Source organism: Ambystoma mexicanum, chromosome 11 (genome assembly GCF_040938575.1).
Source record: "Ambystoma mexicanum isolate Mex_15411 chromosome 11, UKY_AmexF1_1, whole genome shotgun sequence".
Taxonomy (NCBI): Eukaryota; Metazoa; Chordata; class Amphibia; order Caudata; family Ambystomatidae; genus Ambystoma; species Ambystoma mexicanum.
This window is the reverse complement of record NC_090934.1, coordinates 1,320,425,763-1,320,444,378: the sequence shown is the minus strand read 5'-3', so window position 1 is coordinate 1,320,444,378 and position 18,616 is coordinate 1,320,425,763. Positions and strand designations below refer to the sequence as shown.

Below are 18,616 nucleotides of genomic sequence, written 5' to 3'. Positions count from 1 at the left end.
GCCTTCATTGCTCTACTTCCAACAGAGGCATTATGTGAAAGCCAATAAGGCGGATCGCCTGTCAGCAAGGTTGATTAGGAAAAAAGCAGCATCAAAGAAAACCCTTAAAATAAAGCTGGGGTAAGGGAGGCAATAAAGCACAGCTCTACCTGACTTAATGTCGGCCTTGACAGAATCGAACAGGTCTTCTATACATCAGATTCCCCCCGAGGGAGCCCAAAGGGAAATACCGGTCAGTGCCCTCTCCCTAAGATCACTCCTCAAGAACGGGAAGAACTTGAGGGAGACACTACTCCGGAAGAAAAAAGGGCGGCTATAGCTGCATTGCCATCAGAAAAGGCTCCGGGTAGCTTTCCAGCGCCCTTCTACAAAACCTTTAGAGAGGCACTGATACTGCACTTAGGCCAGCTCTTCAACTCTTTGAGGGGTGGGGGAGAGGGGCAGGGTGTCTCACCCGAACAATGAGGAAGCCAAGGTTGTGCTTCTCCCAAAGCCGGGAAAGGATGTCACTATGCAGTTCGTACCGGCCGATTGCCCTTATTAATCTAGACACAAAGATCTAAACCAAGGTTCTGGCGCCATGCCTGGATAAGCTCCTCCCCAAACTGATTGATCCAGACCAGTCGGGATTTATTAGGCATAGGCAGACCTCAGCAGGTCTGTCATTCGATTAAAAAAGTAAATAAATCTAAAACCTCTGCACTCAAGTGTTGGACGCTGAGAAGGCATTAAACCGGGTCAAATGGCCATTCCTCTTCCGTACCATGGAGGTTTTGGTATTCAGTTCTAAATTCCTTTCAATGTTAACAGCCAACTACCGAACTCCCTCCTCGCACCCGCCAATCAACAGCCAACTTTCCCAGAGGATCATGGTCTCACGAGCCATTAAGCAGGGTAGTCCACTTTCCCCCTCTCTTAAGCGCCAACCACCTGTAGCCGCTCTTGGCCAGCATTAGGGCCTCTGAATATATTAGTGATAGTCCCTTTGGGGGTGAGGAGAATAGAGTCGCAGCGTTTGCTGATGAAATGCTCCTGTTGATCAGAGAACAAGAAACCTCAATGCAGGGATCTTACAGGAACTTCAATTTGGGGAGATGGCAGGTTTAAAAATAAATGCCCACAAGTCATTATTAAACATGGCCACTCCCTCAGAAAAGGTTCAGGAATTGCAGGGTATAGTACCCTATAGATGGGCAGAAACCGGCATTAGATATTTGGTGGTCCAGATTACTGGTTCTCTGGGTGCTCGTTACCGTGCCAACTACCTGCCTTTAGCAGAAAATCTGCACCGGCTGCTGGTGGAACGGGTACCCTTATTAATATCCTCGATGGGGAGGATAAATGCCCTTAAAATGCTAGAAATCCTGTACTATTTCACGGCCCTGCCAGTGAGAGTAACAAGGTTTCTTCAGGACCATTCAAAAACATGTGGGGTCATTTATTTGGAACCGCAAGAGAATTAGGGTAGCTATGCAGATGCTAATGTCTCCCAGAAGCAAGGGAGGGCTGTGAGCACCAAACCACCTCCTCCATTTCCTTGCGGCTCAATTCAGAGCGAGCCGGGATTGTTTCAGGGGTGACTGCAGGAAGGTCTGGTATCTAATGGACAAAGCGGTGGTGGGCTTGCCCCGGGACAAGCTGTTGTGGCGACCTAAGGGGGATAGACATGCAAACATGTACCATAGCAGGTTAGGGGCCCCAGTGGGGGACTCATGGTATGAGCTGGTGCCGAGGGTGAACTTGACCTTCCCCTCCCTGCAGACATCGATGTTTAGGAATCCCCAGTTGACACTGGGTATGGAAAGGGGTGCCTTCAATGGGTGGAGGTGGCAGGGTGCCGCACACTACGTGGCATGTTCTCGTGTCAGGACATCAAATCCTTTGCACAGTGTAGGCAGGACTTCGGCTAGATGGGGGTGGGTGGGAGAGGTATCGCTACTCAACTGAGGCAGTAGCTTACGACCCCAGTGGTCAGGTCAGCGGCCACCAGGGATCTCACGCCCCTTTGAATTGTTTGCTAATGATAGACATTGGGACTTTTGTAGGAGCTTTATATGCGTTATATGGGATTATAGCAGAAGGGGCAAGGAGCCATTCATTGCACTATATGGAGCAGTGGGAAACTGCAATGGGGCAGTCGCTGGAGGGTGAACTTTGCACTCATTTATGGGCAGATATCCACAAGCTCACGCAGGCCATCCAGATTCAGGAGTTGTGGATTGAGATAATGGTCCAATGGCATCCTACCCAGAAAAACGACAGATTCTAACCAACTGCATCAGCACTCTGCTGGAGGGGATGTGGGGAACTGGGATTGTGGAAGCATTTTTGGTGGGAATGCCCAGTCTTACAGCCTTACTTGGACATGACCTGTGCAGCAACTAATAGTCAGATGCCAGAAAACACAAGGATGATCATACCGGGAATGGACGGGGTTCTGGAAAATTTACTGTTGAAAGCTCAAAGACAGACATATCATCCTGATAGTGGCGGCAACACTTGTGGTGGCACACAAATGGAAACAAAAAGCTGCCCCTACAGAACACAAATGGGTTAGTAAAATCTAGAACATTGTGGCACTGTAGTGGGTGACCTATTTGATTCAAGGGGAATCACCAAAGGTTTCTCTCTGACTAGGACATTGTCCTGCGTCATCTGCAGCAGGACTCGCAGGCCGCATGGTGCCTGAGGAAAAGGAGATTTCTAAGGCCGATGTGAGTACTCGCTCCACTTGGGGAGGGTGCCTTCACAGGAAGCTGGGAGGAGATATGGCTGAAGTTTCCAGGGGAGACTAGGACTACGGGGGGTATGGGGGGGGTTTCTCAAACGGTGCAAGGGCCCATACAACGGCTGGCAAGATAGCTGGCCACTCGCAGAAACCTGGGACTGGGAGCCATCTACATAGTTCATGGACTCAGGGATGTGGGGGTTGGGGGACAGGACTGGGTGTGTTGTTGGTTACATGTTTTGGGGTCAAGGAGAATAGGTGGGGGAGCGAGAAGGGATGGGGAGGGGTTACATGTGTTCTTACTGTTGAAAATACCAAGGTGCATTTTTATTGTGCTGCCCTCACCAGCCAAAATCAGCTCCATGGCTGAGCACAAACATACCCACATTATTTGACTTAACATTCACTTGCTTATTCACACACATCATTCACTCACTCATTGCACGAGAGGATCATAAGTGACCTATACATACATGTTATATCCCTCTGCACCTGTTCCAAATAGGCAAAGGGAAATGTTTTGAACCTCTTGAAAATCGGGAATTACTTGAAAATGCACAAAACCCCCTTTCCACCCTCTGCCTTGCGCAGTTGTGCATTTGGTGGGAAAAGACCTTTGTGTGTGGTTCACCACCTTTTTGGCGCAAGTGTAGTGAATGAACATCCCATCAGTTGCACCAAACACGTTTCGAAAATCATGACACTGGTTTATCCCTACTGGTCACTTCTTTACGCTGTATGTTAATTTCAGAGAGTGTGGTTCGAGGTGCCGGTGAATTAGGAATGGGAAAGGACACAAGGAAAGGGTACATGGGGTTTTTAGTGTTTCTGCAGTCATTAACCCCAGATTTTCTCATAAGCAGGTATTATGTTAAATACCATTAGTTCCAGAGCAGATACCATGCCTGCAATAGTTAGCCCCAGAGCACGTACAGTGCAGAGCAGGTATTGTAACTGTAGTTATAAGGCATGTTAGGGAGAATTCTCTGTTTAGGCTGAATTTCCTAGCCTAGTGAGTCCCCCAGCAGCTTTGCTGGATTTTTGGGGTTTATTTTTTTCTCCTGCCAAGAGTGAGACTCTTTCACCCTCACTCTTGGACATGATTTGAGTGTGTTTCTTTGGATCTAGATGTGTTTAATGGGCTATGGGGTCTTTTACCCCATAGGGCTTCATGTGTTTTTGTGATGTGTTACACAGCACCCTCAGTGCAGTAACACAGGGGCGTCAGTCATAGTGACCCCCCAGTATAGACTCCATACCCTGGGACTGACTACTGTCTCCCAGGGCATGTAAAGTCACCATTTACTTTACTAGTCTTAAATTCTGAACAGAACCAGTACAAACCATCATATTGTGGACGTACTGGCTGGGGCAATTAAATTGCCCCGGGGTCTGTTAGTCGAGGGGGCACGTCTCCGTCCCACCTGATCGAGTTTTGGCTGGTGGCAGTGGATACTACTTTTTATATTCTACCGCAAATATTTTCCTATGGGATTTCCCATTGTTTTAGGCTACTATCTGTATTTAATTATTTACGGTAGCCTCGAACATACCGCTGGTTTATTTAATTAATATTAATTCTCCGGTTGGTATTTTTTGCCAAAACTTGATTCTGAAATGGCATTTGTGTTCTCTTCTGTGACTCCAACCCAAGCCGAGCCCTTTGGCAGGCTTCTCCACAGAAGCCCTCAAAAGTGGTGCCACTCTGTCTGGGGTACTTAGGAGGGTTGGAGGGAAATTTAGGCACCCTGGACTGAGTTGCCTAGGCAACTCAAGTCGCACTCCATCCTGATTGGTCCAAGTGTTAGCATGTTTGAGTGACAGCTAGGCTGAGTGAATGGGGGTTTGCTGCATAAAAGCAGGGCTTTGGGGACTGGAACTTCAGAAGTCGCCACAGGACCTAGGAATCCGACGAGGGAGAAGCTGAGCCGACCTGCCATGACACCACTACCGGTGGAGCCCTGCTGGACTGCCTCACCACTTTTCCCCCCAACGACAGAGGAGATCTCCCGCCGGAGAGTCTTCTTCCTTTGACTGGTGGGGATAACCAGTTTCACCGTCTTTTCGCTTTCCCGACGTACCTCGTGGCCGCCTTGCCCGTGCCAAGCACCCCGGCAACCGGGATACCACGTTTTACCACGAACGTGAAACAAAAGGTACCACCTTTAACCGGAAAACTCGCGGCTGGTTTCTGCCCTGGTAGTGCAACGACCTTCATCTTTCCAACAAGTCGAGATCTTCTCTTCCCCTGGACGACAACGCAACTTGCACCCACTACCAGGAACAACTGCCACCGCTGGAGGATCCTTCCCAATTAAGGTACCATGTCCCGCCTGGCTTCCCTTGCTACCGACTGTACGGGGTAGATTTAGCCCCCGGCTTTCGAACCTGGGTTAGTCTGGGACACCCTGGCTAAACTTTCTTAAGCCTCTCTAAACTCTTTTTGAACCCTCTGCAAGACTTTCTAAGCCTAGTGTAACTGTGATCTTGGGCGCATTTGTTCTCTGCTCTCTAAGAGTGGGCCCAGCCTTTGGACTTTGGCTCACCAGTGACTTTTGCTCTTCTGCCTTGCTAACATATGTGTTACACAGCACCCTCAATCTTAGAGTGGTGTACCTTTCCATATTCTGTCTTTTTCCCTCTCTTTCTCACAAACTTATTAGAGTGCAATCTAGTTAAGCGCTCACCTCTGTATAAAAATAAGTGGTGTTTTACTGTGACTTATCTGATAAGGAAAAAGGGGTGTATATATTACAATAGTAACTGTTTAGAATATTTTACAATAAGGGTGCTGGAGTGTTTCAACTGTGTTTTTAAATAAATAATTATATACTTTGATACCAAAGCTCTGGTCAGTGTTTGCTTGTATTATTGTATCTGAGTGCCTATTGTGTATACTTTGCATACTGCCTAACTCTTGAGGGAAGTCTGACTGCTCAGCCACAGCTACCAGGTAAATCTGGGTGGTGCGGACTGCTACCAAGTGGGTTTACTGCCAACGCCTGTAGTCTTAAATCTTTTGCAGTGGTCCCTAAGGGAACTGCACAGGTTTCTGCCTAACAAGGCACAGGGCAGGTATTCGGTCATATGTAATGGATTAGGAGGTACTGTGTCCGTCATCGGTATCCCAAATCCGGTACGGCCTCTGATTTGCCCCTAGGCAGGTACTGATGTAGCTGATTAGCAGGTACGACGTACTGTATCCTAAGTCATTAGCTCCAGAGCAGGTATTGTTTCTGCACCCATTTGCTCCAGCCAGAGGATGTGATGGGCCTTTACCATCAGCAGAAGGTAGTTGTAGTGCCTGTCCCTTAAAGGGCACAGATGCAGTGGAATGACGCAACTGTGCACACAATAAACGGGCTGTGCCACGGATTGCCAGTGCGACCATGGAGCCAGACAGAGAACACTGTCCTGTGTGTTCTGTATGCTGCGGGGCACAAAGGCCAGAGGGGCACACCGGCAACAGTCAAGTGGCGACGAAGTCATGTGGTTGATCCGACGTGCGAACCCGCAGGGCTGAGGCAATGAGATTTCTTGGAGGCATCCCGATTTCCATGCCGCAGAGTCGGCCAGTTCTAAGCAGATGGCCACCATTTTGTCTACACATAGTGGTGAGAGTTGCGGCTCCCATTGGGAGTGCTTGTGTGCCTCCCACATCAATCTTTGGACCCCCTCATGCATTGGCAGAAAACGAATTTGGGGTGTTTTGGACACTTCTCTTCAGTGTTGAGGTGAGGAGAGGGGTGAGTGAGGCCTAGGGATTTTTTCCTCTTTTCTTTCCCTTTGTCCCATCCAGTTTAATTTTTGGTAACTTTTTGCATTTGCGCTGGGGAGGTTATTCCATATTCCTGGCTGTTTGGGGCACTAGTGGTGGGGCAATCCCGAGGGTCGAGTGCTGGCTGATATTTGCACGCTCAATTTTTGGAACTTGGCCTGTGCGCCGAGGACATTTCTGGCTGTTTGGACACTGCCCCTCCACTCATCACTACAGCAAGCCTGAGGGTGGAGTGTTGGCTATTATCTGCACGCTCGATTTTTTATTTTTTTTTATGCATTCTGACTGGAGAGTGTCATCGTGAGCTGCGGCCCCAGATTCCACGTGGGGTACTCGTGCGCTCACCACCATGGGAGACCATGAAGATGGAGCGGTGAGTGCATGTGAGACAGCAAGGGGCGCTTACACCAATGCCAGAATCTGATATTTCTGGGGCCCCATTGAGTCTTGGACCCAGGTGAAGGCTCTGGATAGATCATCTAGACATGTACTTCTGGGACACAGGGGAGACAGATTAGGACAGCAAAGTGGCAACACTTCCAGGTTCGGCAGGAGTAGCAGTGCACAAAATCTTTCAATCATTGCAGCCAGAGGATGCATCATACACAGCAACCAAGAACGTGTTACGCGAGTACGTAATGCCTTTAGCCAATGCGGCCTATGAGTGATTCGTCATGTGTAGCGCCAGGCAGAGAGTCGTCTCTGGCCACATTCTATGGCCGTCTGCACCAGATGTCGATTGTCATGTGCCTGGGAAACCCCACAGACCATAGTCAGGAACCAGCTCATACAGAACTGTTCGTCTGGCAAGCTGAGAAGACAGGTGCTGTTGGAACCAGGACTCACGCAGCCCCACATACTGGAGCTGGGCCGGTCCCATGAGGTGTCTGAAGTGAGGGCGTCGAAAATGGATGCCGCCATTCGAGCAGGGAAGACGGAGGTGGTGTGTGCCGTGGATCAATGTCAAAGAGGAAGAGGTGCCCGATGACCAAGTGGTGGCCAGCTTGACAGGAGGCAGGACTCTGGAGTCATGCCTCAAGTGCGGTTATGACCTTCCACACCCGGCGCAATGTCCTGTGCAGAGGAAGGCGTGTGAACGCTGGACCACCATGCTCGGATGTGCATGGCACCGTTACCAGTGGTGGTACAGAGGGGGCCAGTAAGGTCAGGCTTATTTAGAGAACAGCACCCGCCAAAAGTCTCCCAGGTAGATCAAGGGGAAGATGGCCCAATTCACAAAGAGGTGGAGGAGGACGAGGATGAAAATATATATATATTTTATTTTGTTTGGATAAGCATTTTAACCTTTCAAAAATTAAAATAACGCTACTTGTTTTAAAATATCCAAAACAGAAGTGCAAGCTTTCACATTGATTTCTTATGTTATCCAGTTTACAATTCACGCATTTCATTCATCATAATAGAGTTTAAAATTCAGATCTATTGGCTTAAACAGCGTTAACGATGTGCGTGCAACCAGCAATTCACAGTTGATATTTCACAAAACTTTTTTTACAGTATGATGGGCAACAATTAAAGAGGAAAAGGCTAAAAAATAAATATGAATTGTCGCAATTCTGACTGAAATCTTTCGGTAGCAAATAACTCGAACCGGAGTTATTCATTGTTTTCCTAACAGACATTTTTGGCATGAGAGATAAGAGAAGCAAACGTTGAACCGAGAAGGCTTTACATTCAATAATATGTTGGAGTGTCTCTCTAATCGTTTTCACTTTACAGAAGTGAAACTAGCCTAATTCTTTTCTGATTATACCTCTTCTGGCCAAGAAGTCATTTACCAGCCAGAAATTAAGACGAAATCCCAAAACGTTCGCTGTTAATTGCGAAGATGGGCATTTAATAAGATAGTCTGTCATAGTGTGCAATTTCTTATGGCCAAAAAATCTCTATTAAAATCAACTATTAGTAGGCATTTTTCCTGTGTGACGCCAATCAGCCTGACATAATTTGGTCTTTGCTCCATCGGGATTTGTTAACAAGAGGTCAATTGTAACATCTGCATCTTCTAATGCATTTAACTTATGTGATCTCCATTTCAAAGGAAATGTCTGATTGGAAGTCAGTATATGGTTTGCCAGGATGGCTATACCATTTTCGATTAGTGAGCCCCAGTAAACATTTACGAAGTAATGAACACATTTTCCACACAACTTGGACATATATCCATAACAACCCAAGCTCAAATCGTAATAGCATAGAAGGAGTGCTTTTAGGTAGATTTAGCACAGGTTTCCAAAATTTTGATTCCAATCTGTTCCAAAATTGTTCTGGCTTTGGGAGTGTGGCTTCTGCTCCATAAGTAACAATGGGAACAGCTTTTTGTTGGTAAAATGACATTAAGTGTGAACAAGTAAAATTATCATACTTAAAAGAATTTTCCCTTGGGATATCAGAGTAGTTATTTTTGAAATCAAGGTAACTTCTTGTACTTTGTCTGAAGAAGAGTTACTAACTACCACTCCCAAGTATCTATATTCTGGAACAACATTCAGCGTTTGATTTTCTATAGTCCACTTGAACTTATTTGAAAATATTGATTGAGGTTTTCCGAATTCATCAATTTGTGTTTTTTCCAAATTGATTTTTAGATTATTCTTGGATACTTATTGGGATAGTTGGTCCAATCATTTCTGTAGTCCACTTGGAGTTTGTGATAGCAACACCAGATCAGCATAGAGTAACCAAGCTATCGTCTGGTTGTCCAATTTTGGAGCATCGGCGATGGCTGTGGCAAAGTTAACTCCAATTTCAAGAATAAACAGATTGAAGAGCGTGGAGGCCAATAGACACCCTTTTTTAAGTCCACGTTTGGTCTTTATTGAGGAGGAGAGAAGGCTTTCCATGTTCAATTTGATCTGCATTGAGGTGTGAGTGTAGGAGAGTCACTATTGTCACCAAGGATGGTGGACATCCAAGGGCAATTAATTTGGTTTACAATAGATCTCCATCAATCGAGTCAAACGCCATGCTGAAGTCAACGAAAGCCATGTATAGGGGTTGCTTCTGCATGGCATAAGCTGACTTTAAGGTATTCAATATAGAGAGGTTGATGGACGTGCCTAGTCCCGCCACAAAACCAGTTTGGAATGGATCTTTCCTGTTCGTGGCTAGTGACCAGGCATTCAGATCTCGCAACACCAAGCGGCTATAGATTTTACCTCGTGCGTCCAGTAAGGCGATCGGCCTATAGTAAGAGGGGTTCTGCCGATCACCCTTCTTATAAATTGGCACAATGATCGAATGACGCCATGATTGTGGTAACTCTTGATTTTGCTGTATAGTAAGAAAGAGGGTGTAAAGAATTGAGACCCAGATGTCTGGATGTTTTTTTAAGATGGAATTAGAAAGTCCATCCAGGCTCGGTGCCCTGGAAGAACTCGCTTTGTTGATCATCCTTATCGAAGTCGAGGGCAAAGCTGTAGGATAGATTTAAAGCCCTCAAAGCGAGTTTTTGCACTGGGGCTGCATACAGAGTGGTAACATTTTTAACCCAATTTTGTCCAGTCACTCCATTGATTTGGGTAGGCAATTGAGAAGGATTGGTGGAGGAGTTTATTATCTTCCATATTTGCCTCGTATTTTTCCTCCATTTCTTTTATCATTATTTCGCCAGCTTTCTGAAAGCCTAAGTCCAATTCCTGTAGCTCGTCTTAAGCACACGAAGAGCGATTGATCTTTGAGCTTTCGGCAACAGACTAGTTGGTCTAGTTTGCTTTCTAAAAAGAGTTTTCCTGTCTCTAACCTGATCAAAATCATGAGTTAACTAACGTTTTGAGACAATTTTTAAATTAGTAGCATAGAGTTGCTACTGATCATAGTATTCGTTGTTACCCACATAGTGTTGCGTAACTAGACTAAGGTTTGTTTCTAGGTGATCATGATATTGCAGAAGAGATTTCTCTGACCAACTGAGCATATTTAGCCGATTATCTGTCTCCAGCCCCCCCCAAATGCGTTCCCACTTAGGACTGCCGCACACACCATGCCTATGTTCAACTTTAATGTCAATAAGGAGTGATCGCTAGAATTTGATGGAACTATCACAAAATCAGACACAATGAACAAATTCAGACTCATAAATGTAATCAATTGATGCATTCTGTTCTCCTCTATGTCAAGTTGCTTGTGGCGGTGAATCAATTACATTTCACCATTCAATATTGTCAAATTCCAGGTGTTAGTGAAATTATTCCACAATTGGATTCGTTCATTCATTTTAGATATTTGGTCAAACAAACGTAGGTTCAAATCACCAGCAACAATATACACAATGTCAAGCTTCAAAACAATCTTTTCCATCAAACTAATCAGCTCTCTGAAAAAAGTTACATTCGAAATACTCACGGGATTCCAATAAAGATGAACACATGTGAGTTCTAATGAGCCTATAGTAAGATGTGTCAATTGCATGAAAGGATGGGGGAGATTTGAGAGATTGATTGAATGTTGGCTAGGCTATGTGTCGCCGTCAGTAACACAGACATTGGTCTTACTTTCGTACCTCGAATTGTAGATTCGAAATGAAGGTCATCATTATTCCAGGTGGCCACATAAATTAGCCAAGCTTTGTGAATTATTAAGCAAGTGTGAACCCACAAGTATTCCAGCTAGTCAAAGATATAGTTTGTTGTCATGATGGCTCTTCTAGTTATACCCTCAGAGTACAACAGCATTTAGTTGCTCGAGACTCCCGAGGTGTGTCACCTTCTCCTAAGAAAGGGAGCGAATCTGCACTAGATGCGCTTGCCTGTAAGTCCTTAGGACACATTTTCAAATTATTATGTGCATCAGTATTTGTTGTGATCAGGAAGCCAAGATCAAATAATGCAGTTTTGGCTAGCCAAATCGTATTTCGTATAATGGGCGATTTCATCCATATACGTGCTATTCCTGATCTGATATGGCATTTATAACACGCATATACACAAGTGTTTCAAGGTGCAACAAGGGAGGGGGAACAGATGGAAGACAGACAACGATCCTACTAGGCCAGGTGTCATTCAGATTGTACAAGTGCATGAGAAGGGAAGTAGGAGAAGTGCGGGGGGCAAGGGGGAGAGGACAGTGCAGTACATGGGATAAGAAAAAAAGGAATAAGTAAAAGTACAGCCAGCATGTAGCAAGTGCAAGGGTAAGTGCAGACATCAGGTGTCAAGTGCTGGTAGTGGGACTGTAGGGCTACAGAAAAGTCCCCAAATGCGGGGGTTGCCGGGAAGGCAGTGCAGGAGTGCGACTTGGGGGAGGGAACCTGGGCCCAAGATCAGAGGGTGGCCAGGTACCAAGTGCAGTTTCAGCAAGGGAGAGGAGGAGAAAAAGCAGATGCAAAGAAAAAGGTTTTGAGGTGCTTCCGGAACCAAATAGGATTCTCCTCAAGTTTCGGGGAGGCTTTTCCAGAGGGAGGCCCCTGCCGAAGAAAGATCTACCACCAACTCGTTGCTTGGAGAAGCGACTGACCCCCCTGAGGGAGTTGAGGCAGATGAGTGAAGAGCTTGAGAAGGAAGGTATTTAGGAAGAGAGAGTTGAAGGTATTGAGGCCCCAGAAGGCCTTGTGGACGATGCAGAGGGTTTTGAACTTAATCCTCGCAGCCACTGGGAGCCAGTTCAGAGATTTCAGTCCTGGAGAGATACGATCCCTGGGCTTGAGGCCAAGGACAAGTCTCGCAGTCCTGTTCTGAATATGTTGCAGAGGGTGGAGAGTAGAAGCAAACAGATTTAGAAATAAGGCTGTTGCAATAGTCCAGCCTAGAAAGAACCAGAGCGCTGGAGACAGTGAGCTTCTGGGGGAAGGAGAGGAAAGGAAGAATACCTCTGAGGAGGTGCAGCTGGTAGTGCTACTTCTTAGTGATGTCAGAGATGTGATAGAGTCAAAGATGACCCCAAGGTTTTTAGCCTTGCAGGAGGGAACAGGAAGAGGGCAAAGAGGGCAGCGAGAGCTAGAGGAAAGAAGGGAGCAGGTGTGCCGATGAGGAGAATCTCAGTCTTACTGGCATTAAGGCAGAGGTCATTGGTGGCACACCACTCCTGGATAGTGGACAGTCAGAGATGAGGGAGGTAGAAGAGGAGGCCGAGGGTAGCTTGAAGATGAGCTGGGTGTAATCTGCATAGCACTGAAAGTTGGCCCAGAGAGCGGCTATGCGGTGGGCCAGGAGTGACAGGCATTGGTTGAACAGTCAGGAAGTGAGGTTAGACCCCTAGGGGACACCACAGAAATAAAAAGATAGAGGAAAGACCTCAATTGGGCCTGGGAGGGTCGGTCGGAGGGGAAAGAAGTCGGCCACGTCAGAGCCTGACCAGTGATACCAAGGTTATCACGGAGACGGTTGAGCAGGATGGCATGGATGACAGTGTCAATGGCAGAAGAGATCAGGCAGGATGAGGATGCAAGGTGTGTTAGAGAGCAGGTCTTCATGAATGTTCAGGAGAGCAGTTTCCGTGCTTCTGGCAGCTCTGAATCCAGACTGATGGTCATGAAGACAACTGTGGAGATTAAGCTGGGAGAAGGCCAGTTTCTCCAGGAGCTTTCCCAGGAAGGGAGTGATGGAGATTGGGCGATAGTTAGCCGGGCAGAAGGGTCGGCAGAGGGTTTAAGGGGTCACAAGGGAGTGCTTCAGGGGGGATGGAAGACTCCAGTGGCGAAGGAGTGATTGCAGAAATCAGCCAGGGCGTCAATGTGGTCCTTGATAGTTTTGGAGGAACAGGGGTTAACCTGTTTCTACGAGACTTTCATAGATCGGACTTGTCTAGAAACCTTGTCTGTGGAGAACAGGGGAAAGGCAGAGAAGGAGGGAGGAGAGATGGCTGCAGAAAGACCAAGAGGAAGAGCAGGGAGTGTGGGGAGGGAGGGAGGGAATAGGATGAGGGAGGACAGGTTGTCTTGGGTTTTAGAGATGAAGTGAGAAGCCAATGCCGTACAGAGGGCCTTGGAGGGGACAAGAGAGGTACAGACTGCAGCAGGATAGGCCAGTTCCTTGCAGATCTGAAAGAGTTCAGCCAAGTTGTTAGATGCCGCAGAGACACGGGCTTGGATATGCGCTCTCTTCTTGGTTTGAAACAGAGAGCAAGTATTGCCTTTGCAGCAGGCGGCAGGCCAGCTTGTCAGAGATGTACATGCAGCACACCATTTCCTCATGGCCACCCTACACTTGTCTCATGACAGGGGCAAGGATATCAAGAGTATCAGATATAGCAGAGCGGAGCGTGGAGAGGGCTGTGTCAGGATGATGAGAGTCAGCCAGAGAGGGAGGAGGGGGTGAGAAGGTGTCGGCGAAAGCCTCAGCTGACCCACGCTTTATGGGTCGGATGACCGAGAAGGTGGGTGACCGTGATGAAGTGGCTTGACCTGAGGGGTAGGGAGGGTGAGGTGGGAGGAGAGGAGAAAGTGATCGAGAGAGGAGTGGTGAGAGGGACAGAGAGGGGAAGGTCTGAGGAGATCAGATCATCAAGAGTGTGCCCTGCAGAGTGGGTTGGGCCAGAGGGGAGAATAGCGAGTGAGAGAGAGTTGCAGAGGTTGCGAAAGAGTCCAGAGGGAGGACAGGAGGCATCTAGGTGGATGGTGAAGTCTCCAAGAAGGAGTTGAGTAGTTGAGGCCAGGAGTGAGGCGGAGAGGTCCGCCCACTCAGAGGAAGGATGAAATCTGACCAGGTGGCCGATAGATAGTAGCCACAGTAAGTGAATGGCTATGGCAGAAAGAGAACCTGCAGACTAGGTATTCAAAAGACAATTAGGCCTGCATAGGAGTGACAGACGTAGGAGTGATGGAGAGGATCTTGTAGCCGTCAGTAGGAGCATATCAAAGCTTGTGATAGAGCTGGCCGTGAACCATGTCTCAGTGAGACCGAGGACATCAAGGTCAAGTTCTTCCAGAAGGCGGCAGATATCAGAGGAGTGTTTGACAGCAGAGTGAGAGTTTAGAGTGGCAATATGGAGAAGGTTGCCATCCTTGAAGGACTTCCGGGGAGGGGTACAGATCAAAAGGTACGCCCTGCGGATGTGTAGAAGGCGCCCGAGAGGGGGCAGAGAGGCAAGGGGAAGGCAAAGTAGCCAAGGAGGAGGCAGAAGGGGGAGGCGAGGTAGTCAAGAAAAGGGGAGAGGGCACAGCAGGAGAAGAAAGGAAGTTGATGAGGGGCGGGAAGCGACTTTCAAAGAGGTGAAGGTTGGCCTGAGGGCCTTGGACCAGGACAGTCCCATTAGAGTAAGCATTAATGATGACCTTAGAGGAATGGAAGGATGCCTGGAGGGCGTCCCAGCGGGTGACTCCATTAATGGGAGAAGAGGATAAGGAGGGGGGGGGGGGGGGAGAACACAGACCATATGAAGGGTCCATATGGTCTGGCAAAGGCACGACAAAGAGGATGCAACTGTAACTAAGCTCTTGCAAGTAACAGCGCCTCAATGCCCTTCAGCTGCTTGCGCGCTATAGAAAAATAAATAAATGTCGGTGAGCGTTTCCTTGGAGGAGGCACTGGTGTAGGTGTCAGCGATAGGGAGCCCTAGTTTGAGTTATTGGGGAATTCGATTTGATCCAAATCACTAGATACAATATCTTCTAAGGCTGCTACATCTGCAAAGAGCGTTAAGATGCTTTGTCTGTTCATGTCATATGTTGGAAAAGCATCAGCCTGACAACTGATTAACAGGGAGTGTCTTAAGTCTATTTTTTGCTTTGCTTCAAGTGGAAGCAATGTGGATCTTTTTTAATTCACCTCCGAGCTTTGTGAGGTCGACTTCACGTTAGTCACTTGGGTTGCGATATCACCTTTATTAATTCCACATTGTGGGGTCAAATGGTTCTTACATTTAGATTGGGCTATTAACAGTGGAGCGAGAGAGTTCCTAATCTCAGACAGATCTTCAGTATTTTTGGTACTAGAAATATGAGACTTGGACGACATAGCATACGTTTTTCGCTCTGGTTCGACAAAGGGTACTTTTTTACTGGTATGACCAGAAATGGTGTCATCACCGATTTGTAGAGCAGATGGTCTGGTAAGGAGCGCTGTGCATTTGGCCTGACCGTTTATTTATTTATTATTTATGTTTTATTGGTTAATCAACGTTAAACCTTTAACATTCATCCCTAGAAGGGTCCTCAACAGGATTCCCAAAGATAATCCTTCAGACTATACTGTCCTGGATCCCTACTGTGTCACTTTCCTCCTGATTCAGCTTTAGGGATTCGACAAACTTTAGAGCATCAAGTGTCCGCCCAACTCTTTCAACTGTTAGGAGACGCTCCCAGTATTCCTCTTCAGTTTCCAAGGAGATATTACTTGTATAACTTCCCAAATATGAGTGGCGTTTTGATGCCAAGGCTGGACATGTTAGCATCACATGCTTGACAGATTCGATTTGGTCCTTATTTCTACAGAACCTGCAGAACGCTGATGATTTTTCGATAAGTTTTCTTCTCAGTTTTACCTCACGGGAGCACCATATATTGAGTCTACAGCGCAACAGCAGGTCTCTGTAGTGTTTAGATGGAAATTTCTGTAGGTACGGTGGGAGGATGTTAAGTGCTTTGCGTTCCCAAATGATGTTAGGACACCAAGATCGTAACAGTTTGTTCTCCTGAGTTTCCTCCCAATCTTTTTCCCGAACAATTCGTTTAGCCTTGACCGGGTTACACTTCAGGATATCATCCTGGATGCCCAACTGTACCAGGGTTTCCTCACATCTCCTTTTCCACTCCTGCAGGATTATATCTTCGTTCGGTAGACCAGATCTTGCTAGAATTCTATAAGGCTGCGCCGGTTTGTCCAGGATGCATTTCCGGTATAGGGATATCCATATCGTAATTGAGACCATGGATTGAAGTCTTAATTCTGATCTTATGAGTACTAAGGGAATCGAGTTAGGTAGATGTAGAATCCTGCGCCAAAAGTAGGACTCACATAAGTTCCAAGTATCCCATCTTAATGCTAGAAGTGACTCTGCTCCGTACGTTAATACGGGCACCACCTTTTGCTTATAAAATGTAATGATTCGCAACATTGAGAATTTTCCATACCTAAAATGTAGGAGTACCCCTTGATTGGTCAAGGCTACCAATTTTTCACGAATCAGGGTATAGTGGGCTTGTTCATTGCAGTTCTTGTTTAGCCTAATACCAAGGTATATGGTAGTTTCCACTACCTCCAGTTTTTCCTTTTCCAACATCCATGTCTGTCGTTTCCCCGTTGTTGTTTTCCCACGACGTGATTTCATGCATAAAATCGTCGATTTCTTTATGTTAATTTGCATGTGATTACCTTTTAGATATTTATTGAAGGCTTCAATTCGTCGCTGTAGACCTATTGGTGTCTGGTAAGCGAATACCACGTCGCCTGCATATAGCATCCACGGGACTTCTATTCCATTTACCTTCGGAGGGAAAGCACGAATTTGGTCTTGAGCTGTTTTCATGTCCGCCATATAGAGGGCGAAAAGGAAGGGGGCCAATGCACATCCTTGCTTAATTCCCCATGCTGTTTTGATTTTCCTAGATAGCCCACCATTCCTAGTAATTTGAACCTGAATTGATGTATCGGTGTAGAGAGCTTGGATCGCTTCCAGCAGGTCGGTCGGGCAACCCCTGGTACTCAGTTTTGACCACAGGCGCTCTCTGTTTACTCCGTCGAACGCCTGTTCAAGATCGATAAAAGCCAGATAGATCGTGGTCTTTTCTTTCAGTGCTTTAGCCTTTAATAAGTTTATCAAAAACAGGTTAAGGGCAGTGCCCACGCCGCTTATAAAGGCTGTCTGTCTCTCGTCCAAGATGTTAGTTTCTGAGGCCCATTTTTTTAAGTTCCTTAACAGGATGGACGCGAAGAGTTTACCGATGGAGTCCAACAATGCAATCGGCCTGTAGTTCCTTGGATTACCACGATCCCCCTTTTTAAAGATGGGGACTATATATGCCTCCTTCCACGTGGTTGGAATTTGCTTAGCTTTCATTATTTTTTGGAAAAGTGCATATATCAGGTCAGACCAACCTTCACAGTTTTCTTTTAGCATTTTGTTGGAGATACCATCAGGGCCTGCAGCCCTGGAGGTGCTGAGATTTTTAATGAGCATCAGTATTTCAGCTCTATCGAATTTCAGGGCCCAGGCAGGACCCTCCGTTCTTATCTCAGGTCCAATCTCCTCGGTTTTCCCTTTAAACAACGCGGTATAATGCCGGAACCAACTGTCCTCTGAGACTTGATTGACTCCTAGTGCTGACTGGTTCCAGTCTCTATTATTAATTAAGTCCCAAGTGCATCTTGTGTTATTTGTTGATATCGCTGCCAGCATTTTTTCAGCGTCTCTTTGTGTTCTTAGGTAACGAGTAGAACGCAGCCAGTTTTTATAAGTTTGCCGGCATTTCCTCAAGAGATCTTCTTTCTCCGTGCTGTTCATCTTTTTTATGAACTTGAGTTCTGTTCTGTATTGCTTTCTTCTAGTTACTACAAGTTCGTCATATGCGTGCTTTTTTTCAATGCTGTTCACTTTCGCTGGATCATACTCAACCACAAATGCTTCCAACAACCCTTTGTATTCGACTGACTCTTCACCTTTATTAGAGGCTTCTTGATAGTCCTGCACCAGCTTCGGTATGGCTTGATTTTTTAATCTCAATCGATTTCTCCCCCACGAAACTTCGGTCTCGCTCCCTTTGTTGGTCATTGTTGTTAATCTAATGTCCCATGCAAGTTCGGTTCTCAACAAACTGTGGTCACTATTGGCTTGCTTAGTTATTGTGAAGGATTGAATCCATGGAAGCGTGTTTCCGCCTACGAAACAGTAGTCGAGGCATGCAGCGGTTTTCCCGTTATGCCATGTGTTTGCACCCATTAAATCGCCTCTGGTCTGGCTGTTTAGCATCCTCATATCACGGATAGACATTTCCTTCATCCATCGACTTTCGTTTCCTCGTAGATTTTCTGTTTCCCTAATTTTGCCATCCTTATCTAGAAGTTTGATGTTTAGATCTCCATTGAATACAATCAACTTATCTTTATCTTCAATCATGGACTTGTCAATTGTGTTCATGATGGATTTTAGGTAATTCTCCTGGCAGGGCATGTTTTCGCTCCAGTAAGTATTAATAAGAGTCATTTTTTTGGAGTCAT

The 18,616-nt window shown here is 46.4% G+C and overlaps 1 protein-coding gene across 1 annotated transcript in view; it reads right to left on the bottom strand.

The window, feature by feature from the left end:
- LOC138504373 (tropomodulin-3-like) overlaps positions 1–18,616 on the bottom strand; it is a 419,121-nt gene that overhangs the window by 390,034 nt on the left and 10,471 nt on the right. The window lies entirely within an intron of this gene.